The sequence below is a fragment of the Drosophila suzukii genome, chromosome X (assembly GCF_043229965.1).
Source record: "Drosophila suzukii chromosome X, CBGP_Dsuzu_IsoJpt1.0, whole genome shotgun sequence".
NCBI lineage: Eukaryota > Metazoa > Arthropoda > Insecta > Diptera > Drosophilidae > Drosophila > Drosophila suzukii.
The window spans coordinates 4,579,098-4,592,519 of NC_092084.1; positions in this window are offsets into that span (position 1 = coordinate 4,579,098).

A 13,422-nucleotide genomic window follows, 5' to 3' on the forward strand; every position below is an offset into this window, starting at 1 on the left:
TCCACCCCCTGAATTTTCCCCAACATCCTTGCTGTCTGCTGCTGGCTTCATTTTATTTTGCGCGCAATGAAATTGAAGTGAGCAGGAGCAAAACAGCAAAAACAGAAACGGGAGCTGGGATATACGAGCAGGGACATTTACAGTTAACTTCATAAAGAAAATTTAACGAGCAACATCCTGTGCATGCGGGGAAAATGGGGAAAGTGGGGAAAAGCCTGAAAAGCGGGTAGTGGGGAAACTGGGGAGCGCAACAAGGATGACGACAACAAGATAAAATGCATGCTCGGAAAGGAGAATGCAGTAAGGAGAAAGGAGAAAGCGAGACACGACAAAATACATTATACGACAAGGACAACTTGGCTGAGATCCACACGGAAAAATTGAGCTCACAAAGTACAACACATTTGAAAATATCCTAGAAAAGTAGTGCGAAAAAATGTAAGACTTTGGAATACGTACCTTTATATCATCTGAAATCCAGAAATAAAAACGTTTGGAAATTTTAGTTATTAAATCATTTAATAACTTAACTATATATATTGTCACCTTTAAGATATGATACCCAAATTTATATATAGAGGTACAAAAATTAGAAAGCTATTTTATACACTGACACGTAAAACCGTTAAAATAATAGAATACTATCTTTGTAGCTCTATAAGTTTAATCTAAGCTTAGATATTGCTTACACCTAGTGAGGGGATTGTGCAAAATGTTTTTTTTCCAGTGTAGCTCGGCGATATGGACAGGCCAGGAAACGGTGGCAAATAGAAGGCCGCCATCTGCCCATCAGACGCTCATCAGATCGCCCCTTGCCCTTTGCCCCTCTGCTCCTGCCGTGCTCCTTCTTTCCCCCTTCTTTCCTCCTTCCTTTCCCCTTCCCTCTTCCTTCTCCGCTCCTTTCTCCTTTCTCCGTCCTTCAGACGAGGCAGCTGCAAATCCTGGACGGACACAGGAGCCGGAGTCAGAGGCGGTGGGCAGTGGAATGCCAGTTAACGAGTTTTCTCCATTCTACGTTCCACTGGCGCCCGAACAGGGTCCTCGCAACTAGGGTTGGCTTCTGAAATTTACAATTCAAAATATCTACACACCTGTTATCGATAAAAATATTTGAAAACTAAGACTCTTGAAAAATATTTGGAAAGATAAATGCAGAACTTAAGTAATTCCAGCCGTGGTTTTATGCTTTACAAAGATTATACTTAATCTGGAATATGATATGATATGATGATATGATATGATATGATGATATGATATGATATGATGATATGATATAGTATCGTGTACTATTTCTTTAGCCCTTCCAAAATATATTTCCTGTTCAGTTTTAGTTAATAGTGCTTGTTCCTAACTTTTAGCCAGTGAAAGTGTATTATTTCTGTTATTTTGTCGGCCGGAAGCACTACCTTCTGATTTCATATTTGCTGCTGCCCCAGAAGTCGCAGTTGTTGGTGCTCTGCCTGCTACGCTTTAAAAACACGATTCGAGGCCTTCGCAACACGATTCACGATTCAAGGGGCCGATGCCCAGGCCCATCAACGGCGTCATCATCAACATGACATCCTGGCAGTCGGCTTTTCCACTCCTCCCATTTCCACTTGTTTTTTTTTAGCCCGACCAACCTGTGTCTATCAGTCTGTGTTGCTTTTTTGGGGTTAGCCAGTGACATTCCCGGCCGGTTGAGTGGTTCGAGTGGGATATGGAATGGGTGGTGGAAGGTGATGGAAGGGGATGGAAGGGGATGGGAAGGGGATGGGAAGCGGTGGAAAATGCGAAAATTCAGTTATGAATTCATTTCGAATTGAGGTAACATGATTACCGCTATGATGATGCTCTTCCGCTTCAACATCGTCAATATATTTCGCTTGAGCTGTGTTTATTTACGTGCCCTGCTTGTCGGGAGGGGGTTTTCCACAGGACACGGCAGGAGGACAGGGGCGGAGTTCGCCACCCAGAGGGGGTGGACAGCCCGAAATGAGCTTTTGCCACGCCAAGGTGGCGCTGCTCAAATAAACGAACGCCTCGTCGAATTTGTAGCTCAACAACCACATCCTAGCATCCATACTGGGAAAAAATGGTGTTGTTTCAATGATATATGGCTATTATGATGATATATTTTGGCCAATAATATGAATGATTACTTCCCAGACGAAATCAGGACTAGCGTTTTTGTTAAGCCTCAACTTATTGTACTCTAAACAAAAAGCCTGTCATTTGAATGGAGTTATATAGTATCTTGTTTTCTTGATTTTAGTTTGGATAAGTTTTAATGTTACAATGCATGTCAGTAAATAGTTAAAAGAACCAAATGAATAAAATGAAGCCATGTCCGAAACTCAATTTTTCTGCGAGTGCGGCGGATGCAGATTGTGGGGGGAGTTCCCCACCCAAAGGAGGGGGGGTTGTTTGGCCGCTTTCCCGGCTTTCCCTGCCTTTCCCTGGTTTTCCCTGCTGTTAAGTGGGGGCGCGCGCGCATCATCTACAAAATGGCTGTCAACAACAACATGGCGTATACGCGTTATGAATACGCATTGCTTGTTTAAGTCACTCTGCGTGGGTGTGTGTGAGTGGGTGTGGGTGTGTGTGTGGGTGTGAGGGGGCGGGGCAGGGAAACTGACTTCGCCCCAGCGGCACTTCAAGTACTTAAAATTTCACACTTTTTTCTCCAGCTCACCAGATTCTCCCCCACATTTTATTTGTTTGCCTTGCTTAAAGCGAAAAAGTTGTCGCAATTTAACTTGAGCAACATTTTTCCAGGCTTTTCACTGGTTTTCCTCCTGGCGTGGAAATAGGTAAAGTTTAGATTGGGCATTTCCCAGCCATATAATCCCAGAAGGACACCTTTGGCATTGTGGGTTCGAAAATATTTTGTTGCATTTGTACAAATATTAAAGTTTGCTTAAATTAACCTTGAAATAGTGCAATTTAAGTTTGCTTATTATTTTCTACTACTAAAATGTATTTAATTTGATTAAAAATGGCCTCGAAATATTAACTTGAGTTGTTGAGTCATTTTATTTCCAAAAACTTGTCTTCCCAATTTAAATGTTTTATTATTATATTTTAACCATCCCTAAGTAAAGTTGTAAAGCTTAATTTGTTTAGGTTTCATTGTAGTTTCTTGATAAACTAGCTCTTTCTATCGATGGCTTGTCAGCAATAAAATCAATTGAGGCCTCATGAAAAGCCATAATTCTCTTGTCGTTGCTGAGATGATTCCTCTACACTTTTCGGTATTATTTTCCACATTCTCTGTTCGTTAAAGCAATCTAAAACGCACCTTAAACGTGCCTGATATTCCTGGGTAAATATATAAATATTTTAAAATTCTTTAAGCACTTTAAGCTGCTGTCTGCGCTCATCCGATTTTGTAATCATTTAGCCAATGCAAATGCTGCAACTTATCACATGCAGAACAGCAGCGGCAACGCCAGTTGCCCAAAAATTGCGTAATACCAAAAATAAGCAAAACACAAACCTAAACCCCGAACGCACGTATCTAGGTATGTTTGCAGGGATGTATCTACACATGGCCACACGAAAAGTAAATAAATATGCTAATAAATTTTTCAAAATAAATCTGTAATAGATAGCAGATATGCGAGGCAACCAAATAACCAACGACAACTAAATGCAGTCCTTCCTATTTCCATGGACCCCCTACCCCGCCCCCCTTTCACCTGCCAAACCAACGCCACCCCCCCCCCCATATATGACCATCTCGCTCGCACTATAACCAGGCAACATGGTAAAAGTTTTTAATCCACGTTTGGAAAAATTTTTCACACAAATATTTACACAACTCTTCGCTCTAACGATTTGCGCAAACACGAGACACACACACATGGACACACTCACACACACGTGCGCAATTTTTGATGCCGATAAACACATACACACTGAGAGAATAACTATCCTCATTCCGATGGGATATCTAGAAACTATTAAAAAATATATCTAAAAACTAAAAACTAACTTTGGCTGGCTTAACACTCCCCTTTCTGCTGATTTTTACAGACTTTTAAATTAAATACAATATTTTTTAAATACAATTTTTTTATTTAAACAGCTCATTACCTTAACTGAAAATCCTCATGAGTTTCTGCCTGGGTTTAAAAACATTTCCCTGTCAATTGTGCGATTTTTTTTCAAAAAATATTTTTTAAGTTTTATTTTGAATTTTAGCACGTGTTCATTGACATATATTCCATATTTTGAGCATTATATACCATAATTTCCTTATAAAACCTGGTCGATTTAATACTTTTTGCGGGTAACAAAGGGTTTTGGTATTGTACCCTTTTTCACTGTAATGAAATTTGTAAAATAAGTTATTCATACAGTATACATATTTTTTGCAGTGCACAGACAGTCAGACACACACCCACTCACAGTTAGACAGACATTTTAATGTTTGTAAAGCTTTTAAATGCTTCACACACATAAATTTTTGCTCTTCTGTTTTTACCGCCCACTCCCCCCCACTTTCACTCCTCTCGCTTTGCTTTCTCCTTTTCATTTCCTTATTTCAGTTGTGCGTGCGTGTGTGTGTGTGTGTGGAACAAATGGCAAAACAAATAATAAAGCAAAGCAAAAATAAATAAATGAAAAATTTTTAATAAGAATTTTATTTTGTGATATTTTTTTAGAGACAAAAGAGGATTGAATGGTAGGCCATCGGCGGGGAAAAGGGACTCGAGGGAAAATCTCTTGTTGATTTTCATTTTTGCTGTTTGTCTGCTAAACACAAAACAAACATAAAGCTGTGTAAGAAGGCGGGGAAATCGGGGGAAATGGAGCAGGGCAATCGGGGAAAATGCCACCCAGCTACTCTCAACGTGCGGGAAAAGTCAAATAATCGAGGAGTTCATGTGAACAGTTGCGAAATTTTTATTGGGGCATCAAGCATTTTCCATGGCAAATATTAACCATTAATAGAAAGTTAAAATTAATGAGCTCAATAAGGGTTTTTGGATGAAAATTATGATGTGCACGATAGTATTAATCTTAATATTTTTGAAGATATGGATTTCTGTTGTTGTTTCTTATCGATGATATTTTTGTTATTTTTTGGTATTTTAATTCTAATTTAATTTAGTATCTTTACAAGTTCCAATTTACAATCATTCTTAATTTATACATTTTTTAAATTCCCTATACAATTAAAAAGAAATCATGCAATTTCATTCGCCCAAAGTGAATTAAAGGCTTTTTTGAATCAAAATAAAATCGAAGCCACACCAAAAGCGAATTAAATACGCCGCAAAACACGCAGGAAAGGCAACCATTAAGTGGATCGGCGGTTATGGGAATGGATGTCTACACAAAACATCCGTATATAGACATCATATTTATGGCCTTGTGTGTGCGTAAATAAATGATGAAATTTTTATTGGTCGTTGGGAATTGTCTTTGGCCGGATTTTGATTGTTTTTTCTGTCGATCTAAGCGCATTTTGTGTTTGCGGTTTTCTGATTTTTGCTGAATTTCATGGGGCCACCCATCCCAGCCCACACATACGTACAAACACAACATACAATGAATATTCATATTCGCATTCGGGAGTATTCAGCATTGGATTGTAATAAAAGCAAAATCAACACAAAAATCGTAATAAAATCAAAGCAAACAATGCCCCGCATTGTGGGTGTGTGTTCGAAAATGTGGGTGCTATGGAAAATGGTATCTGTGTACTCGTGTACTCGGAGCCATATTCATAAATATATACATGTGTATCATCCTGTGGGCTCTCGTCCCTTTTTTGCGTCCTCTGTTTGCACAGCCGACGCCATATTTAATAACATATCAATGACTATTTTATTTCGGCCGGAAAGGGTCGGTGTACCCATAAAAATCGGCCCAAATCGATGAGTTGCACTGAAGGTTTGAGTTTGGAAAATATTGCAACGGGCAATTCCATTTAGTCCTCCCGATTGTTGTGCATCAAATAAAAGTACTTGAGCTATTTATTTTGCTGTCCCAAGTAACAAAAGCCGCTCAATTTTAAATGTTACATTTTGGAAATATTACATTTAAATATTAGTTAGTCCGATTTGTGTCTGTATTTTGGTTCACATTGGAAAAAAGTTCTTAAAACCATGTGAAAGTGACCATAGATCGTTTTAATCACAAACACTTGATATCGAAATGAATTGCGGGAGTACTTTCCTCTTAAAAAACCATTTCGAGATTACTTTGATCTACATTGCAAAATGGAGAGCACTTTGTTCTTGATTTCAAGAATGTTTCCCCTTGAAAACTAAAAGACCTGTCCCGCAACGAAAACCAATCTTAAAATGGGCAGTTTCCAAGCCATCAGAATGCATTCAAGATTACTTTGATCTATGTTTCAAAATGCAGAGCACTTTCTTCTTCATTTCAAGAATGTTTCTTTCTTGAAAACTAAAATATGTGACCCGCAACGAAAACCAATCTAAAACTGGGGAATTTCTAAGCCATCAGAACGCATCTCCGGATAATATCTATCAAATCGAGCGCAACGGTGCCAAACCACTTGTTCTTTTTTTCCTCTTTCTTTTTTGTATCCCTCAGATGATGTTAGCCCTCCGGGGTGCCCCGGCTTAACCCCTTGGCAACCAACCACTAATTACCAGGGCCCAGGCGCCACGCTTAATTACACGATAATTTCGCATGATTTTAGTGGAGCATTCAGGCCAAAACACTCGCCTTATAGAGTGGATACAGTGGAGGATGGGTGGTGCACTTGTTCTCGGAAAATCTTGGATTGACCGCCGAGCATAAAGCGTTTAAATGGAGCGTGCCGCTGCTGAATTTCAGCTTATTTAATGCAAATGAAGCGACCCAATCCGACTTCCAACCGAAGGCCATTTCACTGTCAAGTCTGCATAGTGAATTTGTATCTGTATCTGTGTGTATTTGTATCTGTATCTGTGCGAGATAGTGTGTACCAGTGTGTGTGACAGGCATGTTGACGGCGCCTGATAGTCATCCCCATCTCTAGACCCATTCCCCAAGTCCAATTTTCGTACCCCTTTCCACGCTCCATTCTATTCTGCTCTGATTCCTGTTCTCCAGTCGAGAATGTATCCAGTAATTTGCAATCTGTAGGGAGTATATAGTTCAGAGTGTCTTAAAGTCATGTGCATCTATATTATTCTATTATATTTTTCACAATAAAACCATTGCAAACCAATATAATATTATCATATTTCAAGGGAAACTTTGAGTTCCCCTTTCTTTTAAATAATAGATTGGGCTATATAATTAACAATTAAATTACTCTGGGATTTCTTTTCTCCTTTTCCAATTATGACATATTTTTAAAAGAAGGGTTACTATATGATTTTAGTGGATATCGTTGGGGTCTGCAGCCCCAACCAGTGATGTCGTACTCGTTCCAGCTGCAATCTAGCCCAATCTATCTGCGTAGACATCCGAAAAGGTGGGGCTACGTGGGCTGATGCTATTCTGCTTTTCTGCTTTCCTGCTCTTGTGCTTTCCTGCTTTTCTGCTCTTTTGCCCTGATGCTTTGGTGACGGCGACACGTGTTCGCCTTTTTCGGAAAGCAGACAGCCGACATCGGACATGATGAAAGATATAGACAGGCGGACAGCTTTATTACACGAACGGCGAGGGATTCGCTGATAGAGATACGCGTGTGTATCTGAAGGATGCACATTTACATGCATCCATATCTGCAACTGCAAGTGGGTGGCCTGGATAAACGACAGCGGTCAAGTTACTAGCATATCAATGTTTTTTTTATGTGTATACTGCAGTTAGCCTGCATCCCAGTTGTGATATCATTCGAGTCATAAGTTTACTAGTTACCAAGTACCACATTGTTTAGGGTCACATACCAATTTTTATATCCCTAGGATCATTAGCTTAAAATTAGTTATGATATGAAATAACAAGTTAGTTTGCAAAATCTTGATTAAATATGCCTTGGCAATAGCTATTATTTATACATTAATTATGGACTGTATAAGGTCATATATATGCTTGCGTGCTCGTGTAGTTGCAGTGTGGGTGTGTGGTTCCAGATTAATGTGTTGGGTCCGCTCGATTCGATCAATATTGAAATGAATGCAAATTGCGAAAACATCTTATTGAGGCCGGGGCCAAAACAGATGCATCGATGCAGATGCCCAGATACTGTGATACTCGACTGCATCTAAATCCACACAAACCCCACAAAGCTCATTATGGAAATTACCGAAAGGTAGGTACTGGTTTAAGGGTAATGGGGCTTAGGCCCCACTGCGGTCTTGTGTTTTGCACTTTGCTGCACGGTACTGGGCTATTATTTTTGGACAGTAGAGATTTAATGGGAATTATCAGTAAAATATGGAAGTTTCAAGGGATTAGTCGCAGCTTCTGTCAAATTTTGTATCCAAAAGTCGCAGATTTTCTAGATTTTTAACTGTTCCAATAACATTTCAAATCGTTACCCAATAAACTTTAGTCCAAGTGATCAAAATTGTAAATGCCAATTAATTCTTAATAAATGAACTTCATTTTCAGAACAGGTTCCTTTCTTTCGTGGCCTCGTTTATTTTGATATTCGAGGTTGCTATTTGGTAGGGACCCAAGACATGTGACCATTGCATGTTACGTAACACCCTTTGATGGCTACCCTTTTTTTGGAACCCCATCGACCATATCGAATACGAAGTGACAGTTGAGCAAGTTGCCAGCGTTTTGTTTCGGTTATCGGCCCTTCCTCTGTCACTCGTACCCCTGCTAAAATCCCCTTCCGCGCCCCTTTACCCCCCTTTAACCACCCTTTGGGCGAAAGGTGTCAAAGTGACAAGGCCTTAATACTTTTTCGTAACAATTTTCCAACGTTACGGTTTTGGGTGTCATTTCGTGTTGGTGAGAGGGGCTTGGAGGGGTTTTCAGTGGGCTTGCGTGCGGCATGCACTGACCCCTGCCACTGGCTCTGCCCCCGCCACTGCCCCACCCCCCACCGCCATTTAGCGATCGCATTTCGGACCACATATTGAGCTTATCAAATATTAACACATTCTCAAGCGCTGACATATGCGGCTCCCAGTCCTCGAAAGCCCCCTAAGCCCCCGTTAAGAGGCCCGAAAGCCCCCGGGAACCCCCCTGCTGCCACGCATGCGCCGGCTTCCGCTGTTACGTGGCATGTCCTGAAGACCCCCTCTTAGCCACTTCTGCCCCACCTCTGACATACAGACGTGGACATGTCCCTGTTTCTGTTTCTGTTTCTGTCTCAGGTCTGCTAGTCCTAACACCCTTTCAAGGTATCTAAAGGTATCTATGAATGCTGTTTGCAGTTGAATATTCCGTTTAAATACTCAAAAAACTAACAAGAGATTGACGTACATTTGCCATCTTTCCGAATGTTATGTTATACTTATTAGTTTCTTAACATTTTCAGGAGATTATACCATCAGACAAATTCTAGTAACAAAAAACCATTCATAAGTTTCTTAAAATGTATGACATATCATAGGAATCTCAATATAAATGTATCATTAAAAAATGAATAACATTACATGGCCTACTCATAGAGTATTCCGTTCTCGAATTTCGACTGTCATTTGTTTTCAGTGCGTCGCGCAGTTAGCATGCAATGACATTGCGTGCTCGCTTCCAAATCGCTGGCCAGAAAAGAGGGTCCTTCGCGTGGGGGAGGGGAAGGTGAAGAGTGGAAAGGAACGGCTGAACTCTGACAGCCCAGAACAGTAGCATTGCATGTGTGGACGCGGCTGTGGTTGTGCATCTGGATCTGAATGCGAAAGGTGAACGGAATGGGCCCGGGACATGCGCCCATACATCACTTCAGCTCCCTCGACTTTAGTCCAGTGGTTATTACGGACTTGCTTAGAACTCAATAAATCTATAATCTATAAATGTACAAACAAATAATTAGTCATGAAAAAAACTCCTTACAAAAAATGCGAAAATTGGTCAAAAAATAAATTTCCCTTAAAGTGATTGGGATCGTTAGCATATTTAGCAATCTGTTCAAAACAGTTGGTCTTTTATCTGTACGCCTTGAATTGGCTAAACTACGATCGAAAAACTGGAAAGAAAAATCGAAATTTTGACTAAAATCTGAATACCAAATTTTTGACAAAATCAGAATCACATTTTTTTGGCTGCCAAAATAAAAATAAAAGTCAGATCGAGGAATGTCATACCTCGTTGAGCTCGTTGTTTAATTTCCAATCCATTGGCATTCACACCGGGAAATTTTCTATTTTTTTCCATTTTTTGCAAAAATAGATGATGTAACCCCTTACAAAAAATGCGAAAATTGGTCAAAAAATAAATTTCCCTTAAAATGATTGGGATCGTTAGCATATTTAGCAAGCTGTTCAAAACAGTCGGTCTTTTAGCTGTACGCCTTGATTTCGCCAAACTACGATTGAAAAACCGAAAAAAAAATTCGCATTTTTAAAAAAAATCTGAATCTCCATTTTTCAAAAAATTTTAATCCTATTTTTTGCCATAAAAACTCAGGTTTTTGGCTGCCAAAATAAAAATAAAAGTCAGAATGAGGAATGTCATATCTCGTTGAGGTCGTTGTTTAATTTCCAATCGATTGACATTCAAACCTGGAAATTTTTTATTTTTTCCATTTTTCGCAAAAATAGATGATGTAACCCCTTACAAAAATGCGAAAATGGGTCAAAAAATAAATTTCCCTTAAAGTGATTGGGATCGTTAGCATATTTAGCAATCTGTTCAAAACAGTTGGTCTTGTATCTGTACGCCTTGAATTGGGTAAACTACGATCGAAAAACTGGAAAGAAAAATCGAAATTTTGACTAAAATCTGAATACCGTATTTTTGACAAAATCAGAATCACATTTTTTCGCCCTAAAACATCAGTTTTTTTGGCTGCTATAACAAAAATAGGCGTCAGATCGAGGAATGTCATACCTCGTTGAGCTCGTTGTTTAATTTCCAACCCATTGGCATTCAAACCTGGAAATTTTTTATTTTTTCCATTTTTTTCAAAAATAGATGATGTAACCCCTTACAAAAAATGAGAAAATTGGTCAAAAAATAAATTTCCCTTAAAGTGATTGGGATCGTTAGCATATTTAGCAAGCTGTTCAAAACAGTCGGTCTTTTAGCTGTACGCCTTGATTTGGCTAAACTACGATAGAAAAACCGAAAAAAAATTTCGCATTTTTGACAAAAAACTGAATCTCCATTTTTCAAAAAATTTTAATCCTATTTTTTGCCATAAAAACTCAGTTTTTTGGCTGCCAAAATAAAAATAAAAGTTAGAATGAGGAATGTCATATCTCGTTGAGCTCGTTGTTTAATTTCCAATCGATTGACATTCAAACCTGGAAATTTTTTATTTTTTCCATTTTTGGCAAAAATAGATGATGTAACCCCTTACAAAAAATGCGAAAATGGGTCAAAAAATAAATCTTCCTTAAAGTGATAGGGATCGTTAGCATATTTAGCAAGCTGTTCAAAACAGTCGGTCTTTTAGCTGTACGCCTTGATTTGGCTAAACTACGATAGAAAAACCGAAAAAAAATTTCGCATTTTTGACAAAATTCTGAATCTCGTATTTTTTACGAAAATCTGATTCCTTTTTTTCGCATTAAAAATTCCGTTATCTGGCTGCCATAACTAACAAAAAAGTCAGTCATCGTACATACAACAGCAAACCTTATTATTTGACCATTTTCTGCAAAAGAAAGTGAACATATTTTATTTTATTTTTATTTACACGAAGGCGCCTTAGGAATTTAAAAAGGGAAACATTTTCCGGACGAAATTGTTCTGCACTTGCGAGTCTACGCCTAATTTCTTAATCTTTGACACCAGGCCAACATATCCCATAGCAGGTGGCTACTGGGCGTTAACATTTTCTTACTGGAAGACATCCGTTAGTTTAGTATAAGCAGGCTAGAGATGGGCAATCGCTTGATCGGCAACAAGGCCTCCACATATTTTGAAGTGGCACACCTCTAGATAGGCCTTAAAAACTAATCGTTGGCCACCTACGAATTTTCCTGTTCACCTGGTGTTTGCAATTGAAAAATATCTAATTTACTTTAACAAATTGAAAGGATTTGTAATATATTTTCTGTCCAAATGCTGGATTTATCGCTCTCAGACACCAGGCAAACAGAAAACTTAGCAAGTGACAGCTGGTAGTTAAAAGTGAACTTAAATAACTGTTCATTTTCAAGATGGCGGCCCTTTACATATTTCCCCTTCCCCTACTGACCAATAGGAATTGATCCCCATTGGAAAGAACAGTTAGTTGCAAGCCAAACGCAGACCAGAGATGAGCAGCCATGGCCGTGTCACCAGCTTGTCACAAGTTTGTCGCGATCTTGTCACAAGCATGTCACGATATGTACGAAGTAACAGTTAAGTCCTATGTATTTGCTCATGCCGTGCCATAAGGAAGAAATCACGGGAGCATCTCTAAGTATGCTTGAATTAAGCTAATCAGCTGATCGTTTTACACCTTCTAAACGCTTATGTTCGCCTGGTGTCTGAAATTAAGAAATCAAGCAATTTGACCATTTTCTCGACAGGCAAATAAGGTATTTTGGATTTATGATTTCTATGATTTGACATTTCGGTAATATTTATTTCTCTCAGACACCAGGCAACAGAAACCTTAGTCTATTGTAAGCTGCCCAAAACGGTTCTTAATTAGACTCCCTATATTTTGACCAAAAAAAAGAAGAAACTTGGCTGCACAAAAACCTGGAAACTTTAATTCTTGACCATTTTATGTAGTAGCTTATGAAAAATGTGATAAATATTTGATAGCTGCTATAGGATTAAGTGTAAGCTTTTGACTTTAAAAGCTATAATGTCTAATGTATTTTTTGTTGTATACACAACAGAAATCACACATCCGTCAAAGGCTTGGTCCTTAAGTTTATAGTTTAAGTAACTAAGCAAAGAGCTACCAACTTCGTGGACACTCGCAGCCAACTTTTGAGATCCACCTCCTAGGGCGGTCGACCAACCACTTAACTGAACTAATAAGCCGCACAATTGTTGTTGCCGCTTTTGTTTGGCGTTTGCAGTTGCATCGTTTTAATGACAAAACTGGGGGACACTCAGACCCCCCTGGGCCCCCTTTTTTTGGAGTTCCCTAACCCTCGTCACCTCCTGAAAATCCCCGAAGTGTCAGCGTTGCGTCGAGAGCGGAATCCTTTGCCGTCCTGCTCGTTTTCTGACACTTGCCAGACGAAAGGCAAGGCGGAGGACCCTGGAAATTGGAGTAGGTTTGCGTGTCAGCAACAGTAGCAGTCGCACCACCGAAATCCAGGCGCCCCTCCACACAGGACCCCCTTTCAACCACCTGGACAGACACCACTGGTCGGTGTTCCATTCGGTTCCAGCTCCTTTTCGGCCTGCCTTCACAACTAAAAACTCATATTTTTCCTTTAAAAATTGTATTTTTAATAT